Source organism: Oryctolagus cuniculus, chromosome 5 (genome assembly GCF_051225735.1).
Source record: "Oryctolagus cuniculus isolate XC-2025 breed Fujian yellow rabbit chromosome 5, ASM5122573v1, whole genome shotgun sequence".
Classification (NCBI taxonomy): Eukaryota; Metazoa; Chordata; class Mammalia; order Lagomorpha; family Leporidae; genus Oryctolagus; species Oryctolagus cuniculus.
The window spans coordinates 19,341,683-19,361,393 of NC_142871.1; positions in this window are offsets into that span (position 1 = coordinate 19,341,683).

A 19,711-nucleotide genomic window follows, 5' to 3' on the forward strand; every position below is an offset into this window, starting at 1 on the left:
ATTTCTGAGAGTGGACTATTGAAGTCCCCCAGTACTATTGTATTGGGGTCTAAGTCTCCCTTTAAGTCCATTAACAAATCTTTTAGATAAACCGGTGCCCTGTAATTAGGTGCATATACATTGATAATTGTTATATCTTCCTGTTGAATTGATCCCTTAATCATTATATAGTGTCCCTCTTTGTCTCTCTTAACAGTTTTTATGGTAAAGTTTATGTTGTCCGATATTAAGATGGCTACGCCAGCTCTTTTTTCATTTCTGTTGGCATGGTATATCTTTTTCCAGCCTTTCACTTTCAGTCTGTATGGATCTTTGTTGGAAAGATGTGTTTCTTGTAAGCAGCAAATAGATGGGTTTTGCTCCTTAACCCAATCAGCCAATCTGTGTCTTTTAACTGGACAGTTCAGGCCATTAACGTTCAATGTGACTATTGATAAGTGGTAGCTTTGCCCTGCCATTTGCCAAAGATAAGTTCTAATATATGCTTTGAATTCCCTGTGATCTTTTGCTGTGAGGTTTCCTTCCTTTATCTTCTTTCATATTGATGACCGTGTTTCTGTGTTTCTGTGTGCAACACATCTTTAAGCATCTTTTGCAGGGTTGGATGAGTGGCGACAAATTCTTTCAATTTCTGTTCGCTATGAAAAGTCTTTATTTCACCTTCATTCACAAATGAGAGCTTTGCAGGATATAATATTCTGGGCTGGCAGTTTTTCTCTCTTAGTACCTTGGCTATATCTTGCCATTCCCTCCTAGCTTGTAGGGTTTCTGATGAGAAGTCAGCTGTGAGTCTGATTGGAGATCCTCTGAGAGTAATCTGATGTTTCTCTCTTGCACATTTTAGGATCTTTTCTTTATGTTTTACCGTGGAGAGTTTAATTACAACGTGTCGTGGTGAGGATCTCTTTTGGTCGTGTTTATTAGGGGTTCTGTGAGCTTCCTTTACTAGGATTTCTCTGTCCTTCTCCAAACCTGGGAAATTTTCTGCTAATATCTCACTAAAAAGGCCTTCTAATCCTTTCTCCCTCTCCATGCCTTCAGGAACTCCTAGAACCCGAATGTTGGGTTTTTTAATAGTATCTTGAAGATTCCCGACAATATGTTTTAGATTTCTAATTTCCTCTTCTTTTCTTTGGTCTGACTGTATCCTTTCCTGTTCTCTGTCTTCTAAGTCCGATATTCTCTCTTCTGCTTCACCCATTCTGTTTGTAAGGCTCTCTAATGTGTTTTTCATTTGATCTATTGAATTCTTCACTTCATTATGATTTCTCGTCACTATGACAGTTTCCTCTTGCCTGCCGGTGTCTCAGGCTATTGAGGTTCGGCTCACCTCACGTTCCAACGCTGACGTGTGTTGAGTCTGCCGCTGGTGTCCCGAACCGTGGACTCCCACGCTCTCCACACAGGTCCACTGTGAATCACTCGTTCCGCAAGAGTTTCTTCTGCTGTTTCTTCCCCTACTCTTCCTTGAACCTGCAGTATCTCCACTTTTATTAAACTGTCTCTCCCCGGACTATCAGTGTGCTCCCTTCCTATTCCGCCATCTTGCCTTGAATCCACGCCTCAGAATTTACCCAAGGGAAATTAATTTGGCAAATAAAAGAACTATCTGCACCTAAATGTTTATTGCAGCTCAATTCACAATAGCTAAGACCTGGAATCAACCTAAATGCCCATCAACAGAAGACTGGATAAAGAAATTATGGGATATGTATTCTATAGAATACTATACAGCAGTAAAAAAAAAATGAAATCTGGTCATTTACAACAAAATGGAGGAATCTGGAAAACATCATGCTGAGTGAAATAAGCCAGTCCCAAAGGGACAAATATCATATGTTCTCCCTGATCGGTGACAACTAACTGGGCACCTAAAAGGAAACCTGTAGAAGTGAAATGGACACTATGAGGTACAATGATCAGTCCTTGTCCTGACTGCCAAGCAACAAATTACTACTTTATTCCTTTTAATATTTTTTTTGTTCTCCTTAATACCATTGGTTGAACTCTTTAATTAACACACAACTATTCTTAGATGTTTAAATTTAACTGAAGAGTTATCCCTGTTAAATATAAGAGTGGGAATAAGAGAGGGAGGAAAAATACAGTTTGGACATGCTCAATCAGACTTGCCCCAAACGGTAGAGTTAGAAACATGCCAGGGGATCCCAATTCAATCCCATCAAGGTGGCATGTACCAATGCCATTTCATTAGTCAAAGTGAACAGTTTCAGTTCATAATTGATTATAATGATAGGATTAAGAGTCAAAGGGATCACATAAACAAGACTAGTGTCTGCTAATACTAACTGATAGAATTAAGAAGCAGAGAATGATCCAACATGGGAAGCAGGATACACAGCAGACTCATAGAATGGCAGATGTGTTAAACAGCACTTGGCCTCAGAATCAGCCCTTAATGCATTCAGATAGCCCATGAGAGTATTTCAGGCATGGAAAGCCAAGACACTCTGGCAAAAAATGACCTAAATGAAAGATCTCTGTGAGTGAGATCCCAGCAGAAAGAACGAGCCATCAAAGGAGGTACCTTTCTCTGAAGGGAGGAGAGAACTTCCACTTTGACTATGACCTTGTCTAATAAGATCGGAGTTGGTGAGCTCAAAAGGCTTCCATAGCCTTGGCAGCTCATGACAAGAGCCTATGGTGATTATTGATGCCATAAACAAGAGTGTCAATGGTTAAATCAACAACAGGAGTCACTGTGCACTTACTCCTCATGTAGGATCTCTGTCCTTAATGTGTTGTACAATGTGAATTAATGCTATAGCTAGTACTCAAACAGTACTTTACACTTTGTGTTTCTGTGTGGGTGCAAACTGTTGAAAGCTTTACTTAATATATACTAAATTGATCTTCTATATATAAAGATAATTGAAAAATGAATCTTGATGTGGATGGGATGGGAAAGGGAGTGGGAGATGGGAGGGTTGTGGGTGGGAGGGAAAGTATGGGGAGGAGAAATCCACTATAATCCAAAATCTGTACTTTGGAAATTTATAGTTATTAAATTAAAGTTAAGGCCGGCGCCGCAGCTCAACAGGCTAATCCTCCGCCTAGCAGCGCTGGCTAGAACCCTGTGTGCCGGCGCCACCGGATTCTGTCCCGGTTGCCCCTCTTCCAGGCCAGCTCTCTGCTGTGGCCAGGGAGTGCAGTGGAGGATGGCCCAAGTGCTTGGGCCCTGCACCCCATGGGAGACCAGGATAAGTACCTGGCTCCTGCCTTCGGATCAGCGCGCCAGCCGTGGCGGCCATTGGAGGGTGAACCAACAGCAAAGGAAGACCTTTCTCTCTGTCTCTCTCTCTCACTATCCACTCTGCCTGTCAAAAAATAAAAATAAAAAAAATTAAATAAAAGTTAAAAAAATAAGAAAAAATTCAGTCTGTGATGACTTTTAATGGAGGAATTTAGAACTCATCATATTTATTACCATAAAGATATACCATTGGTTGAACTCTTTAACACACAATTATTCTTAGGTATTTAAATTTAACTGAAAATTGATCCCTGTTATAAATAAGAGTGGGGATAAGAGAGGGAGGAGATGTACAGTTCAGCACATGCTCCCTCAGACTTACCCCTAAGCATAAAGCTAAAAACTTGCCATGGGACTCCAAATCCCATTATGTTGGCAGGTAGTTAAAATGATCAGTTTAAATTCGTAACTGATTGTAAAGATAGGATTAAGTGTCAAAGGGATCACATAAACAAGACCAGTGTCTGTTAATAATAATTGATAGAATTAAAATGGAGAGAACGATCCAACATGGGAAGTGGGATACACAGTAGACTCAAAGAATGACAAAGGCCCTAAACAGCACTCTGGCCTCAGAATCATTTGGATCTGGCTAAAAATCCCATAAGAGTTTCTCAGGCATGGAAAGCCAAGACACTCTGGCAAAAAATGACCTAAATGAAGGAGCTTTGTGAGTGAGATCCCAGCAGAAAGAACGAGCCATCAAAGAAGGAGGTACCTTTCTCTGAAGGGAGGAGAGAACTTCCACTTTGATTATGGCCTTGTCTAAATAAGGTCAGAGTTTGTGAACTCAGGAGGCTTCCATAGCCTTGGCAGCTCATGACAGCTCATGACTTGGCAGCTCACGTCAGTTGATCACTGACTTCATAAATAAGAGTGACGATTGTTAAGTCAACAACAGGAGTCACTGTGCACTTGCTCCCCATGTAGGATCTCTGTCTTTAATGTGTTGCAGTAAGAGAATTAAGGGTAAAACTTGTCTTCAAACAGTACTTTATACTTTGTGTGCTGTGTGGGTGCAAACTGTTGAAACCTTTACTCAATACAGAGTTGATCTTCTGTACATAAAGATAATTAAAAATGAATCTTAGTGGGCCGGCGCCGCGGCTCAATAGGCTAACCCTCTGCCTGCAGCACCAGCACACCAGGTTCTAGTCCCAGTCGGGGCACCAGATTCTGTCCCAGTTGCTCCTCTTCCAGTCCAGCTCTCTGCTGTGGCCCGGGAGGGCAGTGGAGGATGGCCCAAGTCCTCGCACCCGCATGGGAGACCAGGAGAAGCACCTGACTCCTGGCTTTGGATCAGCACGGTGCGCCGGCCGCAGTGCACTGGCCGCAGCAGCCACTGGGGGATGAACCAACAGAAAAGGAAGACCTTTCTCTCTATCTCTCTCTCACTGTCCACTCTGCCTGTCAAAAAAAAAAAAAATAAAAAGAAAAAGAAAAAAAATGAATCTTAATGAAGAATATGATGGGAGAGGGAGTAGGAGATGAGATGGTTTGTGGGTGGGTGGGTTGTTATGGGGGAAAGAACCGCTATAATCCAAAAGTTGTACTTTGGAAATTGATATTTATTAAATAAATGTTTTCTATTAAAAAAAAGAAAATGCACCATCTTCTGCTGACTTCCTAGACACATTAACAGGAAGGGAAATCAGAAGCCGAGCATCTAGTACTTGAACCAACACTTTGATATGGGAGGCTGATGTCGCAAGTGGTGGCTTAACCTGGTGTGCCACTACCCTGGCTGCTGCTCTCATTTATCCTAATTTCACTTCCATTGTTGAAATGGTCTCCTGGCCTCTATTGTTTTTGAGGAGAATCAGTTGTTAATTTTAGTGGGGTTCCTTTGTGCATAAGTCAGTTTCTCTTGACTTTCAAATTTCAACTATGTTGTTTTTATGTGTATCTCTGCATTTTCCCATTTGAAGAACTTTGTTGGGCTTGTTGAGTGTGAGAATTAGTGCTTTCTTTCAAATTGGAGAAATATTCAGCCATTTTTATTTTCAAATTGACACATAAAATTGTATACATTTATCACGTACATGTTTTGAAATATGTATATATTATGGGATGGCTCAGTTAAGAATGACTATAAGTATCACTTCAATATTTATATTTTGTGATTAAAACACTTAAAATATACTCTTATGATAATTTTTTAAAGATTTACTTGAGAGGCAGAGTTACAGACACAACAGTAACAGACTGTTCCACTCCTCAAATGGTCACAATGGCCAGAGCTGGGCCCATCCGAAGCCAGGAGCCAGGAGCTTCGTCCTGGTCTCCCACATGGGTGTAGGGACTTGGGCCATCTTCTACTGCTTTCCTAGGCCACAGCAGAGAGCTGGATAGGAAGTGGAGCTGCTGGGACTCAAACTGGCGCCCATATGGGATGTCGGCACTTCAGGCAGTGGATCCATCCGCTACGTCTCGGCACCGGCCCCTGAAACAGTATTCTTTGCCCAACAAGTCCTCAGCCCCACCCCCAGCACCTGATAACTACTATTTTACTGTCTATGAGCTCAATTTTTATCTTCCTGTAGGTGGCTTATTTCACTTAACAGCATGTCCCCCAGGTTTTTCTATGCGGTCAAAAATGCAAGATTTCCTTCCTTTCTAAGGCTGGATAGTACTGTGTTGTGTATCCTTATGTGTCATGTTCTCTTTATCCACCAACTGATGGGCACTTCCATTGATTCCGTATCATGGTTATAATGCTGAGATGAACATGGCTGAGAAGATCTCTTTAACATTACAGATTCAATTTCTTGTGTGTATATACCTAGTGCGGCAGAGCCTTTGTCTTTTAACTAAACTCATTTCTGACCAACACAATTAAAGTTGTGGTAGAGGCCTTCCAAAGGTCAGAAGAAGAAAAAGGGAGGAGCCCATCCTGGGAATGAAATTGCTTGTTAACTGCTTGTTTATGAAGTTACTATCTGCTTGGGTCCCTGCTTGTTAGCACCGAGAGATGGTGTTAACCCTTGTCAGACAACGTAGAGTTCAGTATATATGTAAAAAAAAAAAATCGGTAACTATGTAGGCATGCATGACCAGTAGTGTATGAATTCCTGTGGCCCCCATGTCACATTAGAATAGCCAATCAAATATATGCAAATAGCCATACAAGGGTGACAAAGAAGCTACAACCATATATAAGGAAATACCCCCTCTTTATTCAGGCCTCAACTGATGTGAATCCAACTGAGACCTATGCCGGCATAAATAATAAGAGAGTACTTCCTGTTAAGGGCCGTGGTGTCTCGACTCTACACGAATCCCACTACACTAGCAGTAGGATGGCTGGATCACATGGTAGCTCCATTTTTAATTTTTTGAAGAATCTCCAAAACATTTGTAGAAACAGCTATCCTACTCTGTCTTCCCACCAAGGTATGCAATCTGCCCCTGTTCTGCACATCCTTTCCAACACTCTATCTCTCTGATAACAGTCATTCTAACAGGTGTGAAATACTTCGTTGTGATTCGATCTGCATTTCCCTACTGATTAGCAATTTTGAGCATTTTTTGTCTATCTGTTGGCTGCTTCTATGTTCTGTATTGATGAAAGCGACTGTGAAAGGTTGAAAAGGAATTTCAGTCGTGCTGGATGTGTTCTATGTGATGATTGCCATGGTTATCACAAAACTGCACACACTTATCAAGACTCATCAGACCTCTCACCTACAGTGGATTATTTTATATGTAAACTACACCTTAATATAGTTGGTAATGTTTAGTAATTCATTTATAGAAAATCTTAAAGCGCCAAAACAACACTATATGCTTTTTCTAAAGATATGCATATATGTTGGATTCCAAATGTAAAATGATGCATGGGAAAATACACCGACTTTAAAACCATGGGTAACTCAGGAGAGAAGGTTGGACTTTGGGGACCTTATTCCTATCGCAAATGCTTTGTCACTCCCTCCTTTCCTTTTTGTCTTTATTTCTTCTTTTTTTCTTTCTTCCTTTAAGGGACTCTGTTTTACTGCAGTTTTAGATTTATAGGAAAATTGAACAGCTACTTCCCATCAAACCCACCCCCACAGTTGCTGTAGTGTTTTACATCCTCCCTGACAATGAATAAGAATTTCTTTTCCTCTGTATCTTTGCCAGCATGTGGTGCTGTCAATGTTTTGGATTTTAGCTGTTACAGGAAGCGTGCAGCCGTAGTTCATTGCTTTAATTTGCAGTTCCCTGAAGAAAGATGGTGATGAGCATCTTTGTCTATGTTTATTTTCCACCTGCATGTCTTCATTGCTAAGGTCTTGGTCCATATCTCTGGCCCATTTTTAAATTGGGTTGGTTGTTTTCTCATTATTGAATTTTAAGAATTTCTGGGGATGGCGCTGTGGCGCAGTGGGTAAAGCTGCCTCCTGCAGTGCCAGCATCCCATATGGGCGCCAGTTCAAGTCCCGGCTGCTCCACTTGACTCTTGTGTCTTGACTCTCTGTGTCTCGTCCCATCTTGTCCCTAATTGAGTGACTTGTACTCCCGGCACCTTCACCACTCCCCAACCAAGGAAACAACCAACAGATCTGGGGGAGTTAGATGTCTTGTCATTAGAACACCAAGACTCAGCCCTTCCTCACAACCTCCAAGTCAGCACAGATTCAGTACCTTGAGCGCTATATTTGCTGGGGCAGTTTCCCCAGCTCTTGCCAGCTCAGGGTGCCCCAGGCATTACTTAAAACGAACCAGTCCTCAGGACTTGGGCTCCAAGCTCTGATTCTACTGTGTGGAAATGTCCTAGGGCATTCTCCACAATCAGCACATTCCCTGAACTGGGACTTAATAGCAAAAAGTCCTTTAGCACACGCCTATCAAGTGCTAACAACGTACAAGAAACACTTGCATTGCTTCTTTGCAAACTTACAAAGGCAACCAGGCTTGAGCAGAGGTAGGGGACAGATAGCTCTGTGAGATGGTCTCAGGCTACCCCAGGGAAAGTCCTCGCTATAAGAACTTGATCTCCTGCTGGACGGGGCTTCTGTGTTTCCTGGGGTTCATTTCTCTCCGAAGAAGTTGCCTAGATTGTCCCCTCTCCTCCTGTGAGGGCACTCACTTTGTGTTACTGAGCAGTTAACTCACACTCTATTCGCAGCTCTCAGACTAAACACCATGCAATTACTTCCTCAGAATTTCCCCACTTGCAAATGAAGTTGATTTGCAAAGGCTTCAGAGTCAGCTCAGCTGTTTGATTAACACAGATGCTGACCCCAGGGCCTTCAGGGAGAACACGGCTGAACTCACAGATCTGTGTAAGCAGCTCAGTCCCCACGGCTAACCTGCCTTTTTTTTTTTTGACAGGCAGAGAGAGTGGACAGTGAGAGAGAGAGACAGAGAGAAAGGTCTTCCTTTGCCATTGGTTCACCCTCCAATGGCTGCTGCGGCCGGCGCACCGCGCTGATCCCCGAAGGCAGGAGCCAGGTACTTATCCTGGTCTCCCATGGGGTGCAGGGCCCAAGCACTTGGGCCATCCTCCACTGCACTCCCTGGCCACAGCAGAGAGCTGGCCTGGAAGAGGGGCAACCGGGACAGAATCCGGCACTCCGACTGGGACCGGGACTAGAACCCAGTGTGCTGGCGCCGCAAGGCGGAGGATTAGCCTAGTGAGCCGGGGCGCCAGCCTAACCTGCTTCTATTTGCATACACTGCCACATTTTCACCGTCTGTAAAATCTTGGGTGTTTTCCACTACGGAGAATAAAGGATAAATATAGAAAAAATTATTAGAACTTGAAGAAGATTCAGTAATCATTTATTCAATGCCCTCATTTTGTGGCTGAGAAAATTCAAGTTTAGTTCAACTAAGAAATTCATCCAAGGCTTCACAATTAGTGGTGGAGCTGGATATTAATTCCAAGTCTTTGGAGACTGTGGATTCAAAAGGCTTCCACAGCCTTGGCAGCTCATGTCAAGAGCCTCGGGTGATGACTGACATCATACATAAGATTGTTAATTGTTAAATTAACAACAGGAGTCATGGCACACTAACTCCCCATGCAGGACCTCTGTCCTCAATGAGTTGTATTATGAGAGTTAACTGTGATACTTGGTCTCAAACAGTTTGTGTGTGTGTGTGCAAATTGTTAAAATCTTTACTTAGTATAGAGTTGGTATTCTGTGTATAAAATTAATTGAAAATAAATCTTGGCGGGCGCCACAGCTCAATAGGCTAATCCTCCGCCTGCGGCGCTGGCACCCCGGGTTCTAGTCCCGGTTGGGGTGCCGGATTTTGTCCCAGTTGCTCCTCTTCCAGGCCAGCTCTCTGCTGTGGCCCGGGAGGGCAGTGGAGGATGGCCCAAGTCCTTGGGCCTGCACCTGCATGGGAGACCAGGAGAAGCACCTGGCTCCTAGCTTCAGATTGACGCAGCACGCCAGCCGCAGCGGCCATTGTGGGGTGAACCAACAGCAAAAGGAAGACCTTTCTCTCTGTCTCTCTCTCTCACTGTCACTGTCAAAAAAATAAAAATAAAAAAATAAGAAAATGAATCTTAATGGAGCATGGGGCTGGGAATAGGAGAGGGAGGAGGAGGTGGGGAGGGAGGGCGGGTATGGTGGGAAGAATCACTATATTCCTAAAGTTTACTTATGAAATTTGTAATCATTAAATAAAAAGTTTCTTTGGGAAAAAAAATTCCAAGTCTTGTCCTCCGGTTGACAGCACCATTTCCTGTGGCACACATGATTCAGGTAAGTTCCTACACTTGCTTGTTACAACTTGTCTCTGTCTGCTTTCAAAATGGACTGTAAAAACAATCACTGTTTTTTAAGGCTAAAAATAACTGGGGAGAAAACTATGTCTAAGATATTCAAGTAAGTTATAATTTATGCCTGCCTAAAAAAGAGGAAATGTGATCTTTAAAATGGCATACAAAAATATCATCTATTTCCGAAGTTTGATTCCAACGTACAGTAAATATTTTTAAACCCTATGTGTAGTTCCTGTACTTGTATGATGTAGCTCCCAGTCTAAGCTAACAGCTGGGAAAGAAAATACTAGGCAGTAGATGCCGTGCCAAGATCAGGGTCATTTACAGAAAACGCCCTGAAACATTCTAAGGAACCCTGTCAAGGATTCTGGACCTCAAGTGAAATCTGTTTGGGTTCTTGGGCTCACACTGACACAAGTTATGTTGCTGTTCTTCTGCCAAGTTGCTCTAACCTTCAGCTCATCTGAGTCAGTCTTGGGAGCAGGTGCGTATTGAAAGGCAAAGGAGCTGGCTCGAATCCTGCCTTCTGGGGTCTTCCTCATCATATGTAGAAATGATTACTCCCTCCTTTGCGGTCTGTAGTGGTGATTCTCTGTGAATCTGCTACCCTATTGAGCATACACACCAACTAATGACATGCTCGATTTTATTCCTCTGCTATCTCTCTTAGCAGATCAAAGATGACCACTTTGAGGTGTCTTTGCCCATGATGGGACCCAGGGCATATAATAGGTGGCCCAGAAATATCTATTGAATAAATAAATGACTAAGTGTATGTTGCCCAAGGCAAAAATTCACACCTGTTACAAATGGGTTGCAAAAGAAAATATATTTAATGTGTTTTAAGAAGCTAAAAACTTTAGGGCCAGTGCCGCGGCTCACTAGGCTAATCCTCCACCTGCGGCGCTGGCACCCCATGGTTCTAGTCCTGGTTGGAGCGCCAGTTCTGTCCCGGTTGTTCCTTTTCCAGTCCAGCTCTCTGCTGTGGCCTGGGAAGGCAGTGGAGGATGGCCCAGGTCCTTGGGCCCTGCACCCATGTGGGAAGACCAAGAGGAAGCACCTGGATCCTGGCTTCCAATCGGTGCATCGCGCCGGCCACAGTGGCCATTTTGGGGGGGTGAACCAACAGAAAAAGGAAGACCTTTCTCTCTCTCTCTCTTTCACTAACTCTGCCTGTCAAAAAATAAATAAATAAATAAATAAAATTAAATTTAAAAAGATGCGTGGATGACCATGAATCTTATTAGCCTTACTTTCTGGCTGTGGGTAGATTTATCTTTTCTCTTAGGCATTGAATCATATTATAGAATATAATTGACAATGATGATGTCTTTGAGAATGCCTAAAGAGGCTTGCATCTATTGCAGTCAATGAAACTTAGAATAGTTCAAATTTTTTAATGTACAGGCAAGACAAACAAGGCCTTGGAAACTGTTCAAAGTTAAGAAACAAGGAAATGGCAGACATCTATATTTGTTACTTGTAACTCTGACTTTCAAATAAATAAATAAATATTTTTTAAAAATAGGGCTTTAAAAAAATGTTTGTGGGGGCTGGTACTGTGGCATATTAGGTTAAACCTCTACCTGGAGTGCTGGCATCCTCTAAGTGCACCTGTTCGAGTCCTGGCTACTCCACTTGTGATCCAGCTCCCTGCTTATGGTCTGGGAAAGCAGTAGAAGATGGCTCAAGTCCTTGAGCCTCTGTACCCATGTACGAGACCCGGAAGAGGCTCCTGGCTTTGGATCCGCCCAGCTCTGGCCATTGTGACCTTTTGGGGAGTGAACTAGTGGATCAAAGACCTCTCTCTGTGTCTCTCCTTCTCTTCATCTGTAATGTTGCCTCTCAAATAAATAAATCTCTAAAAAATGTTTGTGAGCCCTAAAACCCATGCATCTTTGATTTTTAAAAACCTCTTTGCTTAAAATGAACCTTTAGAAGAGAATTCAAGTTATAACTGGAGTAAAGATCCTACATGAAGTGCCACCAGCTTAGCTTAACTTATGAAGAACGTCATAGTGTTATAGAGGGTAAATGTTGACATGGGTTACTTGGATAAGGAAAGGGCACTACAAAGGGCAGTCTTGGTATTCTAATTTCTCACGATGCTGGAAAAAAATAAGAAAAAATAAAAGTGTGGATAGTTTGTCATTATGGGAAATTAACATAAAATGATTATCACTTGGGAAAAGGTGAGTCAACACAAATTTTGAAGACTGAATAGTGAACAAATAAGACTTTCCCATACATATTATATATTTAGTATATTTATATAAAACATTAATTTAATTATTTTTAGTCAGACTTCTACATAGAAGATGATTGGTTTGCTTGGTTAGGTGGTGAGACCCAAGCAAGGTTTTGGGTTGAAAAACCTCAAACCTCAACTTCCTTCATTACTGGAATTTTCATCCCAGTTGACTTAGTTTTCTCTCCTCTCACACCATAATGGGGTGGTGGCTCTTTCCTGCCCCGCCCCCTCCCTGATATTCTTTTATTTTTTTAAAAGATTTTATTTATTTATTTGACAGGTAGAGTTACAGACAGTGAGAAAGAGAGAGACAGAGAGAAAGGTCTTCCTTCCATTGGTTCACTCCCCAAATGGCCACAATGGCCGGAGCTGCGCTGATCCAAAGCCAGGAAGTTCTTCTCGGTCTCCCACATGGGTGCAGGGGCCCAAGGACTTGGGCCATCTTCTACTGCCTTCCTGGGCCATAGCAGAGAGCTGGACTGGAAGAGGAGCAACCGGGACCAGAACCAGCACCCATAAGGGATGTCGGCGCTGCAGGCGGAGGATTAAACTAGTGTTCCATGGCACCAGCCCCCACCTATTCCTTTGTATACCTCTGATCTTCCCTCAAGTAAAGTGCCTCCCTCCCCATGATGTCAGATAAATCCTTCAAACCCAACTCGGGTTCTGTCCATTGGAAGAATTTACCCTACCCTCCACGATAGAATCACATACTCTGCTCATTGCATGTTAACAGGCTTCTTTCATTCATGGATAGATACTGTTATCAAGAGCCCAAGTCCTCCAACATTATAAGACCTTCTCCATTTCATTTCACTACTGGATCATTGTCCCTTTATTCCTTTAAATTTTATTTAGGGTATACAAGTGTCATGTATTTCATGTATACAGATTTAGGAACATAGTGATACCTCCCACCCCACCCTCCCTCCCACCCTTGCTCCAAACCTTCTTCTTCCTCCCTCTCCTATTCCCACTCTTAATTCTTACAAAGATCTATTTTCAGTATACTTTATACTCATAAGGTTAACTCTACACTAAGAGTTCAACAAATAGAAGAAAAAAAAAAACACTGTTTCTCAATTGGTCATTGTCCTTGATGTAAGAGCTGGCTCTGGGCTTCCTCTGTCGTGGCCATTGCTACCAATGGCTCCCTACCTTCTCCTATTCTTCCTTTCCAAGTCTCTGCATTGTACATTCTGCAAACAATAATGAAGTAGCTTAAAAGATATTTAATCACAAAACAACAAAACATATCCTTTTCTTTATCACAACTTAGAAACATGTGGAATATCAAGTTTTGTAAAACAATGTAAAATGCACTCTAGTATCTCTCTCTCTCTTTTACACACACACACACACACACACACACAGTGCTGGCTGTGGGAAATTGCATAACCACATGCTAAAAAATGAAGTTATACCAAATTCAAAGTGACTCATAAATGTAGAAGTTAAAACTATAAAACTTCTTTACTAGAATATAGGAGAAAATCTTTGTAATCTTGAGTTGAGAAAAGAATTCTTAGGTAAAATACTAAAATAGAACCTCATAAAGAAAAAACTGATAAATTAGACTCCATCAAAATTAAAAATTCCTGCTCTGACACTGTGGTGTAGTGAGTATAGCCACTGCCTACAGCACCAGTATCCCATATGGTTGCCAGTTTGAATCCTGGCTGCTCCACTTCTGATCCAGCTCCCTGCTAATGCACCTGGGAAAGCAGAAGATGGCCCAAGTGCATGTGGGAGACCCAGAGTTCCTGGCTCCTGGCTTCTTTGGTCTGGCCCAGTCCCGGCTGTTGCATTCATTTGGGGAGTGAACCAGCAGATGGAAGATTTCACTCTCTCTTTCTCTCTCTCTATCTCTTTGTGACCCTGCATTTCAAATAAATATATAAATCTTTTGAAAAATTAAAAAGTTCTGTGCTTCAAAATACACCATTAAGAAAACAGAGACTTGCCACATAATCATTTAATATAATAAGGAATAGATAAAGGATTCTCTTAATTCAATAAGAAGAAAAATTGTCCAACTACAAAATGCACATAAGATTTAGAAATATATGAATGGCCAATAAGCACATGAAAATGTGCTTAACTACATTAGCCATAAGAGAAATTAAAGCTATAAGAGATACTACTACATACCCACAAGAAGAACAATGGTCAGAAAGACTAATAACACAACTAGAGGACATGTAGTGGATGAAACTCTCACATGTTTTTCTTGGGAATGGAATATGGTCCAACCACTTTGAAAATTAAGCTTCTTAAAAAGTTAAATGTAAATTTTTCATAGGACATAGCAATTTCACTTCTAGGGATATATCCAATACAAATAAAATATACATCTACCTGAAGAGTTGTACACAAATGCTCATAATAGTATTATTTTATTAGCCCCAAACTGGAAAGAACCCAAATGTCCATCAATTAGTAGTTGGACCACATAATGTAGTATACCCTTACAATGGAAATTCAGCTTCAAAAAGTACAAGTTACTGATGCCTGCTCAATGTGGATGAACCTTAAAGCATCATGCTAAGTGGAAGAAACCAGGCATAAAAGAGTTCCATTTATATAAATGTCCAGAAAAGGCAGTTAAGAAAACAGCAAATCAGTGGTTGTCTGAGGCTGGGATAAAGGTAGACATGAACTGTAAGCGGGCATGAGGAAATTCTTTGGGATGTTAGAAATGTTCTAGCTCTGGATTGTGAAAATGGTCTTAGAACCAGATCTACTGATTACCACTGGATTGTACACTTACAATGGGTGAGTGATATTAAGTGTAAATTTACCTCAACAACACTGCTTAAAAAATAACTAATGCTGGTCAAGATCCACTAAAGTGATTTTCTGCCCTACTACTGGATTGCAATCCATTGTGGAAAACACTGTCTAATTGCAGAGTAAGCAAGCACCCTGAGTCTTTAAACTTCTTTCCACTTCCTGCCTTAACTAGAACTAGAACTAGGAGATCTCCTGCAAATATGGGCTTTATCCCCTTCTGCGAAGTCCCTGCCAGGGTTTTTTCCCCATCTATCCCATCCCAACTCCCAATTAACGACCAAGTTGTCTAGTGGTATGTCCTCTCACCTGTTGACTTCTCTCCATTTCTACTCTGCCTTTGTTCAACATCATCATCTCTTGCTTTGATCAATGAAACAACCTCTATTGTGTTGCTTTGACTCTAATCTTTCCACATTACAACATACAGGTCCTTCCAAGGCACAACCTTGTCATGCTGGTCTTTGTTTAAACATGTTAATGCCTTCCGAGGCTTACAACGTTGAGTCTCAACTCCCTAACTAGGCAAGCAAAGTGTCTGACTGACAGTATGTGATTCATAAAATTTTCTGAACCATAGAATGAATATATCTCATGTCATTGTTTTTTTTTTAACTTTCATTAAAAGTATTTGTATGTTCATGTGTCTCCCCTGCAAATTAAACTCTCCTCCAAGACAAGGATTTGTGGGTTGATGCTCATTTGTCTGCCCTGGACCCCAGCACAGAGTGCTTCACACACAGTAGGAATCAGATTTGCAGATATGTGAATGAATGAATAAAGGAGGAATCTCAAAGAGCTGTGTTAGGACCCAAGAGTTGTTGGCTCCCCACATGGTTCCTGGCTTTTGGCTAACATGCAGAACAATCAAGAAGCTCTTAGTACAACACGCAAATCCACCAAGTGTTCCACGTTCCTGAAATCTGCCTGGGGACCCATCATTCAGGCAATGTTTTGACTTAGGAGAGTTGATTAACTCGGTTCTGGACTTAATTCAGCAGTCTCCTCTTGCCAGCACTCCTAGATTCTTCCTGAGAAGAGGAAGAACTCTTTGAGCATTCATACTGAGAACAGAGGTTTGAAGGCGACTTTCAACATGTGCGGTAACAGTTTATATCCCAGATGTCACATGGAGGGCTCAGTCCATCTCCTTTATCAAGCCTGGCAAAGTGACAGATTTGCTCTGCGAGAAGTAGAAAAGGAAATCATCTCACTCTCCTTTCATTCTACCACCTTGAAAATAAACCCTGTCAAAGTACGTCTTCTTGGTTCATTGTTAAAACAGAGCTAGGCACCTTCATCAATTATTTGGCTGCCTGTATCTAAAAGGTCATTTTCATTTGATTCTGAAAGCTTTTTTCAAAAGAAGAGCAGGATAACTGTTTTCTACTGAAAACTATTGAAAGGAAAAAAATTACCATTACATTCTGCCAAATTAAGGCTGCCTTGTGTTGGGAAAGAATACTCATGGAAGACTTTGCATGAGGCCATTTTAACTTTTATCTGTCCTTCAAACAGTCTTAATTAAATCCTGTTCTTCAGAAGGCTAGGGCGTAAAGCAAACCAGCCAGGATTCATGAGGAACAATGATCTTCATTGAGCTGGCTTTTAAGAAAGAACCATTTTTCAGTGTTAAATTATCTATTATATTTTTAAACAGTCTTATGATATTTTCATGGCTAGATTTCCCTGTACACTGTTTTTGTCATCTCCTTGTGTTTGCGTATGCTGTTGCCACATTCTGGAAGCCTCTCTGCCCATCTGAAGTGCCATTTTCTCCAGGATGCCTGTCCCTTAAGCTCCAGCTGTCACTGAGCCCTCTTCTCAACAACTATTTATTGCATTTGAGGTGGGGAGGAGCGGCCACACACATCAGAATCTCAGGTGTAATTTGAAAAGGATATTACATATTTTGAGATAAAAGCAAAAACGCTTATGATTTGCTGATAGGCATAAGCAAGAAAAACAATCTTTTTGAGGCAAAGAAAGGGAGCCTGTCTTGTCCCTCACCCCTCTTCCTATCAGAATCTCTAGAAGTAATTTTTTTATTGAAAGAAACTAACATCGAGTCTACACCACACAGTTAACTTTATAATACTCAACATGTGTGAAGTTCTTAACAGTTCACTGAGCTCTCATACACATTCTTCAACGGTTCTTACCACGATCTGGTAGGTAGGGTCAAATCATCATTATCCTTAGATGAGGCGGCAGAGTGTCCGGAGATGCGGCTCTGCAGCGGTGCAGAGCCAGGAGAAGACTCAGGCTGGCATCTGTATTTATCCCTGATCCCTAGTTTTGCAAGTCTGGTATCTCCAAGTTTCCTGAGAGCTTTTTTTTTTTCTCACCCTCGTCACTGTGTCTGGTATAATGATGGGTGAATGGGTGTGGATGGATTATTATGAAGAGACACTTCAGCTTAACAGATAGTTGGTAAAGGACTGAAATTAGAGGGTAAACATTTTTGGGTTCCCAAACTCTGCATTAAGAAATATGTAGAAACCCTAAAGCTATTTAGATGTTAATCATGATCATCCATGTAAAGACACATTCTGTAAAGACACAGGAACTAAGGGTTTTTTTTTATCAAGGAGACAAGTTGCTGTGGTCCCTCTTATGCTCTTAAAGAATTACACATATTTCTCTTCTCAGGAACCTTTGGTAGCATATTTATTTGTGTTTTAAATAGATTTTTCAAGAAAACTAAGGTTATCTTTGATAAAGACATTAAAACGATCAGTGAACTAGTCATCAGTGGTTCTTTTCCCACTTAAGAACAGATTTTTTGGCCGGCGCCGCGGCTCACTAGGCTAATCCTCTGCCTGCAGCGCCAGCACACAAAGTTCTAGTCCTGGTTGGGGCGCCGGATTCTGTCCCGGTTGCCCCTCTTCCAGGCCAGCTCTCTGCTGTGGCCCGAGAGTGCAGTGGAGGATGGCCCAAGTGCTTGGGCCCTGCACCCACATGGGAGACCAGGAGAAGCACCTAGCTCCTGGCTTCGGATCAGTGTGGTGCACCGGCCACAGTGCACCGGCCGCGGCAGCCACTGGGGAGTGAACAAATGGAAAAGGAAGACCTTTCTCTCTGTCTCTCTCTCTCACTGTCCACTCTGCCTGTCAAAAAAAAAGTAAAAATTCAAAATAAATGAATTTTTTATGAATTTCTAGCTTTATGAAGAACGTCACATTTAGATTTTCAAGGTCTACTGTGTGCCAAGGGCTGTCAAGATTATTATTTTATTGTTACTTATTGCAGTCATCTTGGGCTCCTACCACAAGACTACCCTACCCTCAACTACCAATGACTGGGCAGAAAAAGGGCAAACCTGTTTTTAAAAATAAGAAGCATTTCAGGGCCAGCGCTGTGGCTCGCTTGGCTAATCCTCTGCCTGCGGTGCCGGCATCCCATATGGGCTCCAGGTACTAATCCTGGTTGCTCCTCTTCCAGGCCAGCTCTCTGCTGCGGCCTGGGAGGGCAGTGGAGAATGGCCCAAGTGCTTGGGCCCTGCACCCGCATGGGAGACCAGGAGAAGCACCTGGTTCCTGGCTTTGGATTGGCGCAGCACTGGCCATGGCAGCCATTTGGGGAGTGAACCAATGGAAGGAAGACCTTTCTCTCTGTCTCTCTCACTGTCTATAACTCTACCTGTCAAATAAAAAAAAAAAAAAGCCTTTGGGAAAGCTCAGTGTATTTTCTTGCTGTGTTATTTCACAAATGTGCTCCATAAAGGGGCAAAATCGGAACCTCACAATTTCAAAATTACCTTCAGTATAATAAGTGGTGAAAATAAAAATGCTTTCAAGGTAAACTCTTTAAAATTTTTATGTATTTATTTTCATTTTGTTTGAAAGGCAGAGCATAGAGTGAGAGAGACAGAGACAGGTAGAGAGAGATCTTTCACTGACTGGTTCACTCCTCAAATGCTGACAACAGCCAGGGCCGGGCCAGGCCAAATGGAGCTAGAAACTCATCTGTCTCCCCTGTGGGTGGCAGGAACTCAAGGAACTGACATCACCTCCTGCCTCCACCTCCTGCGTTAGCAGGAAGCTGGATCTGAAGCAGAACTGGAACTTGAACCCAGGCACTCTGATATGTGAGGACATATCATCTTAACCACTGTGCCAATTGCCCGCTCCTTGTGATAAATCATTTGTCCTTAAAATGATCTTATATTTATCAAATTCCCTGCACTTATTTCATACTAATTATTTTATTCCAGAGCTAGATAAATTATGAGACTGACATGATAATTACTTCCAACTCAGACACATAAAGAAATGTATGTTAGTTCCCTTGTGTTACACCCTGCAATTTTTATTTCTAAACATTTTAAAGATATTAACACTAATGTTTAAAAAACATTTTCCAAATGTCATATTTAAATACTTTCTCCGCAAGGAATACATCATCCTTTTACTAATTAACCAATCTGATGGCCTCTGGCCAAAATAAACTCTTTAGCAAAATTACATTCATGTGTTTACCACGGTGTAACTCTTTAAACAGTTGGATTCCAGGAAATGAAGTTTTAAAACATGTTTAGGTAAATACTTTGTAAAATTCTCCAAATGGCTCCGTTAACTTGATTTATGAAACCATTAGCAATTTCTGTTGCAAAGCAAAATTTCTTTTCGGTAAGAGGCCATCACACCAATTTCTTAAGGTTAACTCTGACTCG